Raw genomic sequence first — 19225 nt, forward strand, 5'->3', positions numbered from 1 at the left:
TCTTTATTTTATTTTTTTTTAATTTATTTATTAGAGAGAGAGAGAGTGAGAGAGAGAGCGCAAGAGGGGGAAGGGTTAGAGGGAGAAGCAGACTCCCCGCCGAGCAGGGAGCCCGATGTGGGACTCGATCCCGGGACTCCGGGATCATGACCTGAGCCGAAGGCAGTCGCTTAACCAACTGAGCCACCCAGGCGCCCAATCATTATTTCTTACTAATGAAAACTTACTAGCAAACTATCAAAGTTTATAATTTCTTTTTTTTTCAAGGATTTTTATTTATTTATTTGACACAGAGCGAGAGCGCACAAGCAGGGGTCGCAGCAGGCAGAGGGAGAGAGAGAAGCGGACTCCCCGCTGAGCAGGGAGCCCGATGCAGGGCTCGATCCCAGGACCCTGGGATCATGACCTGAGCCAAGGCAGACGCTTAACTGACTGAGCCATCCAGGCACCCTGAAGTTTATAATTTCTAAAGCTACAATCTTATTTTAAAATCTGAATCATATAACTATCAGGTGAGTTTTTTTTTTTTTTAAAGATTTTATTTATTTATTCATGAGAGACAGAGAGAGAGAGAGGCAGAGGGAGAAGCAGGCTCCCAAGGAGCAGAGAGCCCGATGCGGGACTCGATCCCAGGACCCTGGGATCATGACCTGAGCCGAAGGCAGACGCCCAACCATCTGAGCCACCCAGGCGCCCCCAGGTGAGTTTTATTATCTGTATTTTATAGTTGAGCAAAAAGGAAAAGCATACTTGCCCAAATCTATTAGTAGGAACTTAAACTTGAAACAAAACTGCAAATGCTCAATCTCTTTCAAAAATAATTCTCATTCAAACAATAAATAGGAAAGCAGAGAAGGCCTTTTCTGAGTAGAATGTTTTAATCAACAAAATTCTTTCATTATAGTTAGCAATAGGGTGATTAATGGTGGGGAAGATATAAGAAAAGTTTTAAAGAGAAAACAGCTGTGAATCTAGATATCAGTTCCAGGCCCAAGGTTTCCTAATACTCGAAAGATAGAGAGAAATTTAATTATTTTTACCTAAAGTAGCTACATAATAGAACTAACAGAACTCTAATAGTAGAGTTAGATTCAATTGTGATCATGTACTTCCTGACCTAACTTTGTTACTCATTTGTACCTAAGCCCTCATAATTTTGTAAAGCATGCTCAAAAATTTATCATTCCTTTAAAATGACAGACTTTCAGGAAGTAACTTTTCAGGTCTTATGCTGTCCTGCCTTGTTATAATTCACTGAATCAAAGAAAGAAACATGACATCTACTTCCTAGATGTAACTTTTCAGGTCTTATGCTGTCCTGCCTTGTTATAATTCACTGAATCAAAGAAAGAAACATGACATCTACTTCCTAGATGTAACTTTTCAGGTCTTATGCTGTCCTGCCTTGTTATAATTCACTGAATCAAAGAAAGAAACATGACATCTACTTCCTAAATCTCAAGCACAGTGTCTAGGACACTGTCAACCACCTGTGAACCACTTTTGAAGGGCTGGACTTGCAAATCCAGGTCTGTGCACAATGAACTAGAATTCCAACTAAATTTAAACTTTGATGACAGGGAAGTTGGTCAGCCTCATTCACCACCGTATCACCAGTGTTTACCACAATGCCGAGCAAGCAACAGGTGCTCAGTCAATATTTGTGAAATGGATAAAAAGTGTATGAAAGAGTTAATAATAATTACTAAGTGATTATTTGAGTTTTCATTCTGCAAAGATAAAAGGACCAAGTACAAAATTAATAATAAATTTATTTTATTCATAAATCATAAATTATTTTTCCTTAATTAAAAAATAAAATAATGTAGATTAAGTGAAGTGCCACTTTTTGGAGTAAAAATTCTGCCACTTGCATACACATAAAGTCAATATTATAGTTTCACTACTTCTGTTTCATAATGTACTTTTACCCATCCCTTAATAGCAAAAATAATGCCAACAGTCATAGTAAATGCAACAGGATTTTCTAATCTAAAATACTATGGTCACTTACTATAGGCCTGACATACATTATCTCATTCACACTTTACAACAAACTTATGAAACAGATATTATCACCACATTTGACAGATGAAGAAAATGGAGTTTAAAGAGGTAATTTGTGCAAGGTCACAAAGATGGTAAAATCCAGATTTAAGAAAAAAAAAAAGTCTAATTCTAAAATAAATGGTTTAGCCATAGGGACAGTTAACACACACACACAAAGTCACACCACATCTAGCCTGCTATCCAAACCCAACCATGAGAGAATATTTTATCTATTCTTTCAACATCTATTATATACCAGTTATGCTCCTGGTGCTATGCTAGGCTCTCCTAATGATCACTTGTAATTCTGAAAAACAATAAAAAATGGCACATACCAACACTGCTCCCCGGAACCATACTGTTGAGAGCCATACTCTGAAAGTTTACACACTCGGGCGCCTGGGTGGCTCAGTCGTTAAGCGTCTGCCTTCGGCTCAGGTCATGATCCCAGGGTCCTGGGATCGAGTCCCACATCGGGCTCCCTGCTCGGCAGGAAGCCTGCTTCTCCCTCTCCCACTCCCCCCTGCTTGTGTTCCTGCTCTCGCTATCTCTCTCTCTGTCAAATAAATAAATAAAAATCTTTAAAAAAAAAAAAAAAGAAAGTTTACACACTCTGTTCATATGCATGTGTGACATGTGTGCTTTTGTTTGTCTTACTAAGCTACACACTTCTTTTAGGCAGGGTGGTACCAGGTTTATTTTTATATCCCCTAAAAATGCCTAGCACAGTGCTTTGCTCATAAAAAGTTTTTAATAAACACTGTTCAAAAATAACACTGTGTAAATTGAACTAAATTTCTTTGGCTGAGAGAAAATGTAAATGAAGATTTTATCTTCAAATCTGTGCAATTATCTTATACTTAAAAAAACCATAAATTCCAAAAACAAGACAGTTTTATTATTTTAAATATTTCATTGGTAAGCTTTAATAAAATTGTTAAATTTTCATGGAAACAAATATAAAATCTATTCTGATAAATCGCATTTAGTATGTAAATAGACTTTATTTGCTTTTCATATATTATAACCTAGGTAATGTTCTTTTTATAATGTGGTCTTCCCCTACAATCCAAGTTAGTACATATGATTGCACAAGGATAAAAAGATTCCATTTTAAAAAGGATAAATAATAATTTTTCTATTTTTTCTCAGAGCCATTATTATGATTACAGAACTATATGAATACTTGATTCTGTAAGAATTATATATAAAAAAAGAAACCACATCCTGGCAGGAATTATTTTATTTCCTTTTCTGACACTGCATTTTGCTTTAGTCTAGATAAAAATAAAATCAATTTGAAAGGACAGATTTTAATCTCAGATGATACTGAGCATTTATTTATTTATTTTTTTGGTGGAAAAAAAGATATGTGGCAATTCATACTATGCATTAGAGATCAGAATCTGGCTCTGAGTTTACATGATTGATGGGTTTCTATCCGAATAGGCATAAATGTGAATAGTAACTGTAATAATGCTTACCAAAGAGAGTGGATGTGACCTCAACCAGTTTCCGTTTTTATCTTTAGCATTAAATTGCTTCCTCTATAGTGAAATGTTTTTGAAAAGCACACACAAAATCCTATGCATTACTTAAAATATAACACATATTAACACATATACACATCCATAACTAGATTTCAGTAGACAAAACAAACAATGATGTTAACTATTCATAGAAAACCTCATTCAATAACCAATTACTGAAATTACATGCTTGCCCGGGGTACAAATCATTCATTTGTGAGTTACAAGTAAACCTAGAGGACGGAATAGTTCATTACCTAGTGGTATATTTTTTTACTATTTTCTTTAATTACCATATACACAAACGCTACTTATTTTACTAGGCCTGAGTATTCTCACTGAATATTCTGTCTGGCTCTAAAATTGAAAACTTACTTAGACTCATTCTTCTCTGATAGGGAAAAAAATACTACCATGGTTATCTTCTGGTTACCAGTTGGCTGGCTCCTAAGGGCTCATAGAAGAGAAAAGGACATCACTCAGCACACTGACCATGTAGCCTTATTGCTAGTAATCTTTGTTTTGTTGTTCCTCCTCATGGAAACAAATATAAAATCTATTCTGATAAATCTAATTTAATATGTAAATAGTTTATTTGCTTTTCATATATTATAACCTTGCAATTACAATCAGGCAGTTTCTGCTTCTTACATGGGATAATATTGAAACTGGAACTCCTGGGAGGCATAAACTTATCCTGAAGAACTGATTTAATTAATCTGTACTCCTATTATTTAGTAGTAAAATCTTAGGTAAGTCATCCACATTCCAACCTTATAGAATAATTATGGTAATAAAAGGTAGCAGCATTTACGAATGCCAATGAAGTTCTAAGCTCTGTGCCACATGTTTTACATATATTGTAAATATTTAATATTCAAAAGCCACTAACCTTATAAGGTAAATATGATCATTTCCATTTTATATATAAGGACACTAAAAACCAGAAATTTGAAGTAATGCCATAATAAATGGCAGAGCCGGGAATCAAACCTAAGTCTAAGTGACTAAAATGATCATGAAATGAAATAATATACATGAATATAAAATAATGAAGTAAATAGATAAATATAAAAGTAAAAAAATCCCAGGAACTGCAATTCCAATAATGGTGGAGTAACTTGAACCAGACTTGTTATCCCATGATAAGAATTTTAAACTGTGAAAAAATACTAAAACAAATAAATAAAAAACAACTATTTGGAGATTGACCAAAAGTAGGCAAAAACAGAAAGAGGCTCAGACCCTTGAAAGAAGAGAACATTGCTGGACAAGATCTGTATTTATATAGCTCTTCCTTTGAGGTAAAAAAGTTGTGGGAGTAGCCAGAACTGAAGCAGAAAGCCACATTCCTATTGGCTTGAGGTAATAAAGACCAGAGTTCAGGGCTGAAAGAATGGCTGATAACTGGGGGTTGGGGGAGGTAGATTTTGGAAAGTGGGGAAGTGCAGAGGGGGAGTTAAAAATTTGTATATACATTCCCACTCCCTGAACTATATATACATAGGAAAGACTCCAAAGAGCCTACTGGAAAATAATAGCTGAAAGGCTGAAAGGGATTTTTGCTGTTGCCCATTGCATGAGACAAAGTTTGGAGTTTGAATTGATGCAGCTTGGTGAACAACTTAGGCTTTCCATAGAAATCCCCAAAGGGCCACATTTTAGGATTATAGACTATTCCTGTATTAAAAGAGTCACCTGAGGATTTAAGGCAAAACCAAAAGAGACCCACTCTAACAAAACATAGAACCAAGCCTTTATTAGACAAAGATAAGCAGCCAGTAATTTAACTGTTAGATAAAAAAAAAGTCATATTCTTCAGAGGAAGGTAACAGAATCCAGAGTCTCAGAAGTATATAATATACCCAATATAGAATAAAAAATTTCTACAAATGAACAAACAGGAAAATTTGATCCAAGTTCCATAGAAAAAACAGCAATAGAACAGATTCTGTAATGACTCAGAAAGTACCTCCATGCAAGTACTTTATTATCAAGAATGTGGGGCATCTGCCTGGCTCAGTCAGTCAAGCATGTGACTCTTGATCTTGGGATTGTGAGTTCAAGCCTCATGTTGGGTGTAGAGATTACTTAAAAATAAAATCTTATAAATAAATAAATAAATAAATATTATCAAGAACATTAAAAAATCATCATGATTGGGCACCTGGGTGGCTCAGATGGTTAAGCGTCTGCCTTCAGCTCAGGTCATGATCCCAGGGTCCTGGGATCGAGTCCCACATCAGGCTCCTTGCTCAGTGGGGAGCCTGCTTCTCCCTCTGCCTCTCTCTCTCTCTGTCTCTTATGAATAAATAAATAAAATCTTTAAAAAAAATCATCATGATGAATGCACAAAAAGAATCAAGAGAAATGGAAACAAAAAAGAATCAAGTACACTTAAAAATGGTTAAAATTATGAACTTTATTATGTATATTTTACTACAATAAAATTTTTCTAAAGATTTAAATTGAAATTATAGAACTGAAAATGCCATATCAAAATAAAAAATTCACTGGATGACTTAACAGCATATTGAAGATGACAGGGAAGCCAGCCAGAGAACTTGAAGACAGATAAACAGAAATTTTTGAAGTGACCCACATAGCCAAGAAACAATATCAAGTAATTTATTATACATGTATATGGAGTCCCAGAAGAAAAAGAAAGAGAAAATGGGGCAGGAAAAAATATTTGATGAGGTAATGAGTAAAACTCCCCATGTTTGCTGAGAAAACATCAACCTACAGATCTAAGAAGCTCAGCAAAACTGAAGAAAGAAACACACAAAGAAACATAATCTAGGTACATCATGTCAATTGCTGAAGAACACGGATAAAGGGTAAATCTCAGAGTAGCCACTGGGGGAAAAAAGACAATTCTGTCGTCAGAGAATTGATTCTTATAATTCATATAACTCTAGAAATTCAACTGTTCATTCAGTTCTGTTTCACTTTTTAAAAGAATTTTTTGATTTGCAATTACCTATTTTTCCTTTCCTCAGAGTTATGAGAGCTGTAATAGTATGTATTATATCTATGGTGGGAAAAGTATTTGTGGGCCAAAAAAAATGTTAAAACAATTATATTAATATTGTTCTGGATGTATTAGCTACTTATATAGGAGAAAGAGATATAAATATTAGAAAGGAAGAGACACTACTCTCAACAATGGACAGATCAATCCAAACAGAGACTTAATAAGAAAATAGTGGATTTGAACAATACTATAGACCAAATGGACCTAACAGATGTGAAAGAACATCCCATCCAATAGTAGTAAAATATACATTCTTTCCAAGCACATATGGAACATTTCAAGGACAGATCAAGTATGAGGACACAAAACAAATCTCAACAAATTTAAGAAGACAGAAATTATATAAGTATGTTTTCTATCACAGTGGTATGAAATTAGAAATTATAACAGGAGGAAAGCTGAAAACTATACAAATACATGGAAATTAAAGTGTACACTACTAAACAACAAATGGATCAAAGAAGAAATCAAGAGAAATTTAAAAAATATCTTGAAACAAATGAAAATGGAAACGCAACATACCAAAACATATGGGATACAGCAAAAGCAGTTCTGACAGGAAGGTTTGTAGTTATAAATGCATACATAAAGAAAATAGATCTCAAATAAACAACTTAATATTACATCTCAAAGAATTAGAAAAAGAGCAAACTAAGCCCAAAGTTAGCATAAGGAAGGAAATAATAAAGATTAGAATAGAAATAAATGAAATAGAGAATAACAATAGAAAGGATTAACGAAACTAAGAATTGGTTCTTTGAAAAGATAGACAAAATTGACAAACCTTTAGCTAGACTAAGCAAAAGAAAGGACTCACAAATAAAGTTATAAATGAAAGAGCAGGGGCGCCTGGGTGGCTCAGTCAGTTAAGTGTTTGCCTTTGGCTCAGGTCATGATCTAGGAGTCCCAGGATTGAGCCCACATCTGGCTCCCTGCTCAGCGGGGAGTCTGCTTCTCCCTCTGACCCTCCCCGGTCTCAACTCTTTCTCTCTCTCTTTCTCACTCTCTTTCAAATAAAATCTTAAAAAAAAAGAAAGAGAAGACATTACAACAGAAACCACAGAAATACAAAGGAAAATAAGAGACTACAACAAATAATAATATGCCAATAAGTTGGACAATCTAGAAAAATGAATACATTCCTAGAAACATATAACCTACCAAGACTAAATCATGAAGAAACAGAAAACCCAAACAGACCAATGAGTAAGACGACTGAATTAATAATCAAAAACCTTGTAACAAACAAAAGCCCAGGATTAGATGGTTCCACTGGTGAATTCTACCAAACATTTAAAGAAGAATTAATACCAATCCTTCTCAAACATTTCAAAAAAATTGAAGAGGGAAGATTTCTAAATTCATTTTTACAAGGCCAGCATTACCCTACTACAAAGGCAGATAAGAACGCTATAAGAAAAGAAAACTACAGGTCGATATACCAGCATTGTTTACAATAGCCAAGACATGGAAACAACCTGTGTCTATCAATGGATGAATGGATAAAGAAAACGTGGTGTGTGTGGATGTGTGTGTGCTTATAACATGAAATATTATTCATCCATAAAAAGAAGGAAATCCTGCCATTTGTGACTACGTGGATGAAACTTGAGGGCATTATGCTAAGTGAAATAAATCCAAGGGAGAAAAACAAATACTGTATTATCTCACTTACATGTGGAATCTAAAATAAAACTGAACGCGTAGAAACAGAAAGTAGACTGATGGTTGCTGAAGTGGGGTGGGAGATAAGGTGGGAGAAACGGGTGAAAGTGGTCAAAGGGTACAAACTTCCAGTCATAAGATGAGTAAGTCCTAGGGATTTAATGCACAGCATAGTGACTATAATTAACAATACTATATTGTATACCTGAAAGTTGCTAAGAGAGCAGATCTTAAATGTTCTCACCACACACACACACACACACCCCTTCCCCAGGGTAACTATATGAGGAAGTGATGGATATGTTAACTAATCTTATTGTGGTAATCATTTGCAATATATACTTATATCAAATCATCACATTGTACACCTTAAACTTATGTTATGTGTCAATTATTACTCAATAAACTTGGTTGGGGGTGGAAGAGACAATTCTGTCCTTATTTCCATGATGATATGCATGTATACATGCATGAAACCCAAGAAAATCAATGGAAACTGCCCCCAGAAAAGAGTTTAGAAAGGTAGCTAGTTACACAGTATATGAAAATAAATGATTCTCCTATATATAAGCCATGCCCAATTAGAAAACAAAAACTAGAAACAAACCCATTTAATATGAAAAACACAACATAAATATATAACTCAGAATAAACAAATCCAGATATCTATAAGACATGTAATCTGTTTTCAGGACAGATATAATCAATATTCAAAGACTCATAATTCCAACTAAATCAATCTGTTATTTTAATAGGATTCCTATTAAAATAGCAATAGGATTTTTTATTTTCAAAACTTGAGAGATGACACCAAAGTTCATCTGGTTAAAAACATGTCATTATCTACAAATATTTTGAAAAAGAAAAAAAAGAGGAGTACAGAGGAGACCAGTCCTTCCAGATAGTAAAAACACTGTAAAGATAACAGCAATTAAGGAGTTTTATACTAGAGAAGAAAATAGACAAATAGAAAATGTATACTGGAGAATCCTGAATATACTCCAATATATATAAGATTTTTATATATGATAAAGGTGACTAAAAAAAGGATTAATCAATGCCCCCCCAAAATTAAAATTAAAATAAAAAGATTAATCAGTAAAAGCTTCCAGTACACTAATAAGATGCCAGATGATTTAAAAATTTAAATATAAAATATTTTATTTAAAAAATTGGAGGATGAATAGGCACAGTAGAGAGGATTTTTAAGGCAGTGAAACTACTGTGTCGGATACTGTGATAGTGGGTACATGCCTTTATATATTTGTCCAGATCCACAAAATGTACAACACCAATAGTGAACCCTAAGGTAAACTATAGACTTTAGGTGATAATGATGTGTCTATGTAGGTTTATCAATTGTAACAAATGTACCACTGTGGTGGGGAAATTGCTAATGGGGGAGACTAGGAATGTTTGGGGGGAGAGGGTCTATGGGAAATCTCTATATTTCTCTTACTTTTGCTGTAAACCTAAAATTGCTGTAATAAAGTCTCTTAACAAAAATTAATCTGTAAGGATGGGAAAGAAGAAATGGTGTTATATATTTTATAATCTTGGACATAAACTACAGAAGCCCTAACAGGAAAGACTGATTATTTGATTAAATAATCAACATGGGAAAAAAGAAACTACCATAAATCAAGTTGAAGTGCAAATTAAACAGCAGGAAAATGTTTGAAATACCTAAGAGAAGATACCTTTTATTAGTATACCAAGAGCTCTTAGAAATCAACAATAAAGAGACAAAGGAAAGGCCACTAGCAAAGAACAATGGATATGCTGCATTTATGTAAAAAAAAAAGCATATACAGCATGTGCATGTGTATGTACATGTGCATGTTATATGTGTGTACACACATAAACTTGTATGTGGATAGAAGATTTCTGAAATGATACGTAAAATAAGCTAATACAAGTTACTTGTGGAAAGTAGAAACAGGATGGTTTCAAATTTTACTTTTTATTTTATACTTTTCCATATTATTTGTTTCTTATTTTAAAAATCATGAGTATGTATTGCTTCAATAATTCAAAAGCAAAACCTAACAAAACATATTCCTTCTGAAGAAACTCACCAGTAATATGCTGATTGTTTAAACAAATATATGTGGTCCCTGTCTTCACTTATTGACAGTATTACATATTGAATTCCATTATGGAGTTAAAACATTTCAAAAAGGGAGTGACTTACTAAAATCCAGTAAAACAAAAAAAGAGTAAAACTCTGGAATAAGGAAAGTTATCTAAATATAAATGTAAACTCAATTTTACTTGTGGACTTTTTTCTTCTCAAATTGTTTTTGAAATATACAGCAGAAGAAAGGAAATAATTATTGCTGTTTTCATTTTGCTTCTTTCAAGTCAGAACTACAGAGTTTTCTCTAGAAATTCCTTTCCCTTCACTCCCGCTGGGGCTCTGGGATCAATTGAGTCCTGTCCTCCAAAGCCCATTACACTCAGACCTTTATCTTATGGATGCTGTTTCTCTATCCTCAGCAGTTTTTATTCCAGGAAACTGGCCTCTCTCCCCAAGATTCTAGCTATTAACAAGCAATAGCTGCATCAAAAACAACTTGATCAGTTGCATACTCAGTAAAGGAGCATGCAGGCAAGGAAAAATGACAGTAATTAACATTAGGATCTGAGTCTTAGCCTTTAGTAATTTGAGCGAGATACAGTATATTGCACATTGTATAGATTTTTCAAGAAGTTTCTCCTCAAACATCCTGGATCGAGATGACACTTTTCTAATCATCATAATGCAATTTCTTTCTGAACATTTAAGTATGTTGGGATTCCTAGCTCATGTATTTTCAGTTAACTCCTATAATAGAAATAACCAACACATGTATAAATGAAATACAATTATTTAAATGTTTCCATGATACTTTATCATAGTGATTATCAAACCTAGTATATTCTATTTTTTCATGTCCACAGATTTTATCTTTTGGCATAGTGTCTGGCACATAAAAGTTTTCAAAATGTATAGATAAATAAACACATGTAAAGAAAGAACAGTCGATTATTTACAAACATAGCATATTAGAGTTGTAAAGGGCCTTAGAGGTTTTCTAATCCATAAGAATTCCATAAGCTGCCCCTACCCTATCCCTACTCACCACCATAACTACCAATGTCATACTCCTAGCAAATATGCTCATTCATTCTCACTGCGAACATGCTATTGATGTTAAATAGTCCATCTAAGAAATCAGTCCATTCCAGTTTCAGACATATCCTGGGCTTCGAATACAGACATTGAGGGCAAAAGTACAATATCCTCATATTCTCCCTAGGTATTTTTACCAGTAATACGGGGTATTTACTTTACTGTTACTGATGTCTATCAAACTATAAAGTCCTTATTTTTCAGTTCAAAGTTTTCTTAATTAGATCAGCACACCTCTAAGTAGATATTGTTTCCAATTTCTGTGAGGCACATTCTTATCCAAAAGTCCAGTACTTTTGTATCATCTCCACTTCTAGAGAATCCAATTTTATGGAATAAATAAATGCTCAGTAACACAAGTAGTAATTAGCAGAACTGAGATTAACCAGTAGAGATGGGGCAAAAACATTTACATTTTTAAAAAGCTTTCCAGGTTATGCTGGAGCATAGTCAGAGTGGAGAACCACTGCTTGATCCATAGTTTAGAAAATCAAACCTCACACTTTAGTCAACTAGTCGTTTAACCTTGCACTTTATGTTTTCTTTTCCCAAAGTTTCAAAATTCATTTGGCAAAGGAGATAAAAATATAAAACAAAACCATTAAGTCCTTCAGTTTACTGAAAAATTCTAGGAAATAAAGAACACGTCTCCACTTTGCAGCATTTCAAACTCTCTAGTTCCAATGTGTGTTTATCTTTTATACCAAATTTAAAGAAAATATTTAACATGAAAGGTGTGTAACTGAGTTAGCTTCAGAGTTGCCTTACTTTCAATATCACTCCTGGATGCTGTCTATAAGCAGAGGGGCTAATTACAATGTCCTTCATTCACTTCATAAACATTTATTAAGTACCTATTATATGCAAAGAATAATTTGTAGCAGGTTTTACCTGCAACAGAGTATGTTTTGGAAATTTTACGTGTTTCATGCAACAGTGAAAAAACACAAGGGCCTGAAAACAGGATTTTTTTTCTTTTTCTGTTTTTTATCTTATTATTTTTTAAAAATATGAATTCCAGTATAATTACAATAAAGTATTATATTAGTTTCAGGTGTGCAATATAGGAATTAAAAAATTCTATGCATTACTCAGTGCTCATCATGATATATGTACTCTTAATTCCCTTCAGCTATTTCATCCATTCTCCCATCCACCTCCCCTCTGGTAACCATTAGTTTGTTCTTTATAGTTAAGAGTCTGTTTCATTGTCTCGTTTTTGTCTGATTTTGTATCTTATATTCCACATATGAGTGAAATCATACGGTATTTGTCTTTTTCTAACTGACTTACTTCACTTAGCATTATACACTCTAGTCCCATTCATGTTCTTGCAAATGGCAAGACTGCATTTTTTGTTATGGCCGAGTCGTATTTCATTGCATATCTATACCACATCTTCTTATCCATTCATCTATGCATGGACACTTGGGTTGCTTCAATAATTTGGCTATTGTAAATAATGCTGCAATAAACATTGGGGTGCATATATCTTTTCCGTTTAGTGTTTTCATATAGTCTTTGGGTAAATACATAGTGGAATTACTGGATCACATAAAGTTCTATTTAATTTTTTGAGGAACCTCCATTCTGATTTCCACTATGGCTGTACCATTTTGCATTCTAGCCAAGAAGGCATGAGGGTTCCTTTTTCTCCACATCCTCGTCAAAACTTGTTTTATTTTTTATCTTAGCCATTCTGACAGGTGTGAGGTAATATCTCCCTGTGGTTTTGATATGCATTTCCCTCATGCTGAGTGATGTTGAGCATCTATTCAGATATTTGTTGGTCATCTGCATGTCTTCTTTGGAGAAATGTCTGTTCATGTCTTTGGCCCATTTTTCAATTAGATTATTTGGTTTTGGGGTGTTGAGTTGTATCAGTTCTTTATATATTTTGGATACTAACCTTTTATTGGATATGTCATATGCAAATACCTTCTCCCTTTCAATAGATTATCTTTTAGTTTTGTTGATTATTTCATTCGCTGTGCAGAAGCTTTTTATTTTGATATAGTCCCAACAGTTTATTTTTTGTTTTGCTACCCTTACCATAAGAGACATATCTAGAAAAATGTTGCTATAGCTGATGTCAGAGAAATTACTGCCTATGCTCTCTTCTAGGATTTTATGGTTTCAGATATTACATTTAGGTCTTTAATCGATTTTGAGTTTATTTTTGTGTATGGTGTAAGAAAGTGGTCCAGTTTTTCCAACACCATTTGTTGAAGAGACTCTTTTTCCCATTGCATGTTCTTGCCTCCTTTGTCAAAGATTAATTAACCATATAATTCTGGGTTTATTACTGGGCTCTCTATTCTGTTCTGTCGATCTATGTGTATGCTTTTGTGCCAGAACCATGCTGTTTTGATTACTACAGCTCTGTGGTATATCTTAAAATCTGGGATTATGATACCTCCAGTTTTGTTTTTCTTTTTCAAGATTCCTTTGGCTATTCAGAGTCTTTTGTGGTTCCATACAAATTCTGATTATTTGTTCTAATTCTGTGAAAAATGCTTTTGGTATTCTGATAGGGATTGCACTAAATCTGTAGATTGCATTGGGTAGTATGGACATTTTTGCAATATTTTTTTCTTCCAATCCATGAGCATGGAATGTCTTTCCACTTGTTTGTGTCATCTTCAATTTCTTTCCTCAATGTTTTTTTTTAAAGATATTACTTACTTATTTGTCAGAGAAAGAGTGCAGCAGGCAGAGGGAGAAGCAGGCTCCCTGCTGAGCAAGGAACCTGATGTGGGACTCGATCCCAGGATCCTGGGATTATGACCTGACCCAGAGGCAAATGCTTAACCGACTGAGCCACACAGGCGTCTCTTCTCAGTGCTTTATAGTTTTCAGAGTACAGGTCTTTCATCTACTCCTATGTATTTTATTATTTTTGGTGCAATTGTAAATGGGATTGTTTTCTTAATTTCTCTTTCTCTACATTATTAGTGTACAGAAATAAAACAGATTTCTGTATGTTGATTTTGTATCCTGCAACCTTACTGAATTCATTTATCAGTTCTAGTAGGTTTTTGGTGGAGTCTTTAGGGTTTCTATATATCGTTTCATGTCATTTGCAAAGAGTGAAATTTTTACTTCTTCCTTAGCAATTTGGATGCTTTTATTTATTTTTTTTCTCTGATTGCTGTGGCTAGGACTTACAGTATAATGTTGATTAAAAGTGGTGAGAGTGGACATCCTTGTCTTGTTCCTGACCTTAGAGAAAAAATTCTCAGTTTTTCACCATTGAGTATGATGTTAGCTGTGGTTTTTTCGTATATAGCCTTTATTATGAGGTATGTTCGTTCACTCTAAACCTCTTCTGTTGAGGGTTTTTATCATGAATAGATGTACTTTGTCAAATGCTTTTTCTGCATCTATTTAAATGATCATATGGTTTTCATCCATTCTCTTGTTGATGTGACATATGATGTTAATTGATTTGTGAATATTGAGCTAGCCCTTGTACCCCAGGAATAAATCCCACTTGTGGTGAATGATTTTTAAAAATGTATTGTTGAATTTAGTTTGCTAATATTTTGTTGAGGATTTCTGCATCTATTCATCAGAGATATTAACCTATAGTTTTCTTTTTTTGTAGTGTCTTTATATGTTTTTGATATCAGGGTAATGCTGGCTTCGTAGAATGAATCTGGAAGCTTTCCTTCCTCTTCTATTTTTTGGAATAGTTTGAGAGGAACAGATATTAATTCTTTAAGTGCTAAGTAGAATTCACCCATGGAGCCATTTGGTCCTTAACTTTTGCTTGTAGGAAGATTTTTGATTACTGATTCAATTTCATGGTTGGTAATTAGTCTGTTCAAATTTTCTGTTTCTTCCTGATTCAGTTTTGGGAGGTTATATGTTTCTAGGAATTTATCCATTTCTTCTAGGTTGTCCAATTTGTTGGCATATAATTTTCCATAATATTCTCTTATAATTCTTTGTAAATCTGTGGTGTTGTTATTTCTCCTTCTTCGTTTCTGATTTTGTTTGAGTCCTCTCCAGTTTTTGATGAGATTGACTAAAGGTTTATCAATTTGGTTAATTTTTCTAAAGAACCAGCTACGGGTTCTATTGTTTTTTTTTTTTTTTCAGTTTCTATTTTGTATATTTCTGCTCTAATCTTTATTATTTCCTTCCTTCTACTGATGTTGGGTATTGTTTGTTCTTTTTCTAATTCGTTTAGGTTTATTTGAGATTTTTCTTGCTTCTTAAGGTAGGCCTGTATGGCTATAAACTTCCCTCTGAGAACAGATTTTGCTGCATTTTGAAGATTTTGGACCATTGTGTTTTCATTTTCCTTTGTCTCTTTTTGATTTCCTCGTTGACCCACTCATTGTTTAGTAGCATGTTATTTAACCTCTGTGTGTTTTTGGTCTTACCAGATTTTTTTCTTGTGGTTGATTTTTAGTTTCATAGTGTTGAGAATAAAAAAGATGCATGCCATATGACTCCAATCTTTTTGAATCTGTTGAGATTTACTTTGTGGCCTAACATGGGATCTCTTCCAGAGAATGTTCCACGTGCACTTGAAAAGAATGTGTATTCCACTGTTTTAGAATGGAATGTTCTGAATATATCTGTTAGATCCATCTGGTCCAATGTGTCATTAAAAGCCACTGTCTCCTTTTTGAGTTTGTGTTGGATGATCTATCCATTGACATAAGTAGAGTGTTAAAATCCCCTACTATTACTGTTTTACTATTCATTACTTTTATGTTTGTTATTAGCTGCTTTATGTATTTGGACACTCCCATGTTGGGTGCATATATATTTACAATTGTTATATCTTCTTGTTGGATTGTCCCCTTTATGATTATGTAGTGTTCTTCTTTGCTTTTGTTATAGTCTTTTTTTTAAATTCTGTTTTGCCTGATATAAGTATTGCTACCCTGGCTTTCTTTTCACTTCCATTTGCATGATAAATGCTTTTCCATCCTTTCACTTTCAATCTGCTTGTGTCTTTAGGTCTGAAATGAGTCTCTTGTAGGCAGGCAGCATATAGATGGGTTTTGCTTTTTTTTTTTTTTTTTAAAGATTTTATTTATTTATTTGAGAGAGAGAACATGAGAGGGGTGAGGGTCAGAGGGAGAAGCAGACTCCCTGCCGAGCAGGGAGCCCGATGCGGGACTCGATCCCGGGACTCCAGGATCATGACCTGAGCCGAAGGCAGTCGCTTAACCAACTGAGCCACCCAGGCGCCCGGGTTTTGCTTTTTTATCCATTCTGTCACCCTATGTCTTTTGATTGGAATGCTTAGTCCATTTACATTCAAAGTAATTATTGATAGGTATGTACTTATCGTCATTTTATTTCTTGCATTATGGTTGTTTTTGTAGTTTTCTCTGTTCCTTTCTTCTCTTACTCTCTTCTCTCATGGGGTGCTGGATTTCTTTAGTGATATACTTGGATTCCTTTTTTTGCATATTTATCACCCGTTTTTGATTTGTGGTTATCATGAGGTTTATATGTGACATCTTATGCATACAGTAGTCTATATTAAGTTGATGGTTGCTTACGCTTAAACCCATTCTAAAAGCACTAAATTTTAACTCCTCTCCCCCCATGTTTTAGGTATATGGTGTCATACTTAACATTCTTTTACTTTATGAATCCCTTGATTTTTATATATATAGTTAATACTACTGTTTTTGTGCTTTCTACTTTTCTTCCTCCTGCTTATGGTCTCTCTTTTCCACTCTAAGAGTCCCCTTGGGGCACCTGGGTGGCTCAGTCAGTTATGTATCCAACTCTTGATTTTAGCTCAGGTCATGATATCAGGGTTGTGAGATGAAGCCTTGCATCCGGCTCCATGCTCAGCCAGGAGTCTGCTTGGGGTTTTCTCTCTCCTTCTTCCTCTGCCCCTTCCCCCGCTCTTGTGCTCTCTCTCTCTCAAATAAAAATCTTTAAAAAAATGTCTCTTTAACATTTCTTGTAAGGGTAGTTTAGTCATGATGAATTCCTTTAGCTTTGTTTGTCTGGGAAACTCTTTGTCTCTCCTATTCTGAATGATGGCCTTGCTGGGTAGAGTATTTCTGGTTGCAGAAATTTTTTTTCCTTTGAACACTTTGACTATATCACACCACTTTCTTCTGGCTTGCAAAGGTTTTGCTGAAAATCAGCTGATAGCCTTATGAGGTTTCCCTTGTATGTAACTGTTTTCTTTTCTCTTGCTGCTTGTATACTTCTCTCTTTATCAGTACTTTCTGCCATTTTAATTACTATGTGTCATGGTGTGGTCCTCTTTGGGTTGATTTTGTTGGGGGCTCTCTGTGCCTCTTGGATCTGGATTTGTTTCCTTCTCCAGATTTGGGAAGTTTTCAGCTATTAGTTCTTCAAATAGATTTCCTGCCCACTCTTCTCCCTCTTCTTCTTCTAGGATCCCTATAATGTGAATGTTATTATGAATGATGGTGCCGTTGAGTTCCCTTAATCTATTTTCATTTTAAAAATATTTTTTCTCTTTCCTGTTCAGTTTGATTGCTTTCTATTACTCTGTCCTCCAGGTCACATTGATCCATTCTTCTGCTTCCTCTAGTCTACTATTTATTCCCTCTAGTGATTTTTTAATTTTAGTTATTGAGTTCTTCATCTCCTACTGGTTCTTTTTTATGCTTTCTATTCTTTTTTAAGGGTCTCACTGAGGCCTTCCACTCTTTTCTCAAGTCTGGCGAGTATCTTATGATCATTATTTTAAATTCACTATTAGCTATATTACTTACCTAGATTTCATTTAGCTCTCTTGCTGTGATTTTGTCCTATTTTTTCATTTAGGACATATTCTTCTGTCTCATTTTGTCTACCTCTCTGTATGTGTTTCTATGTGATAGGAAATGTCAGCTCTATCTCCTGCTCTTGAAAGTAGTGGCCTTACAAAGAAGAGATCTTGTAGTGCCCTGCAATGTAATGTTCCCTGTTCACCAGCACCTGGTGTTTCAGGGGTGTCTCCTGCGTGTGTTGCATGTGCCCTGCTGTTGGGGCTCAGCTGCATTTGTCTTCAGTTCACTTGTCAGCTATGGCTCTCTTTGCCTCTTAGGGCATGGTTTGGTCCCTGTGTTGTTAGTGGTCAGTGTGCGGCCACCTCGGGCTTGAGCCGAATTAGAGCAGGCATTTGCCAGAGCTGTGGTAAGAGTGAACTGCAGTGTGCTCTCACTGTGTTGTTCCCTGAAAAGCTTTTATTGATGAGTGGGGCCTGCAGTCAGACCGGAAGTCTACCTCTAGCCCACTGGGGGTCATCGTGGGACTGGTGTGTATGGTTATCTTTCCCCTCCCCTCAGGACAAGAGTCACTTTGAAGTGGTGCTCACCCCTGTTGTGCGATGCCACACTTGTGGCACCACTTTGGATTGACTCCTCCTGAGGGCAGGTCCACAGGAGAATGCAGGGGCAAGGCTTGGGGGGCCAGAAGGGTTTGCACTGGTGTGCCGTGGGAAAGGATCTGCTGCTGATTCAGAAAACTCCTGCCCCTGGGCTGGAGGGGATGAGTCTGTAGGAGAGCACGGGGGCTGGGGGGAAGGTGACATGCTATTAGCAAGGTCCATTGGAAGAGACCTGCAGCTGCCTGGGACAACTCCTGCCCAAGCTAGGATAGAGGGGCTAAATCTGCAGAAAAGAGTGGGGATGGGATGTGCTATTAGCAAGACAGTGTTTATGTTGCACTGGTTCCTACAGGTGTCCATTTACCTAGGCTAGGGGTGGGGGAATGAAGTGGTGCCCACTAGCTCTTTTGTTACTGGAGAAGTCTCCAACAGATCCCTGCCCC

General features: G+C 35.3%; 1 protein-coding gene across 6 annotated transcripts in view; it reads right to left on the minus strand.

Annotated features, from left to right (window-relative positions):
• MBD5 (methyl-CpG binding domain protein 5) overlaps window positions 1–19225 on the minus strand; it is a 433945-nt gene that overhangs the window by 201484 nt on the left and 213236 nt on the right. The gene's annotated exons all lie outside the window — the stretch shown is intronic.

This window comes from Leptonychotes weddellii, chromosome 3 (assembly GCF_054177405.1).
Source record: "Leptonychotes weddellii isolate Sample4059 chromosome 3, ASM5417740v2, whole genome shotgun sequence".
Classification (NCBI taxonomy): domain Eukaryota; kingdom Metazoa; phylum Chordata; class Mammalia; order Carnivora; family Phocidae; genus Leptonychotes; species Leptonychotes weddellii.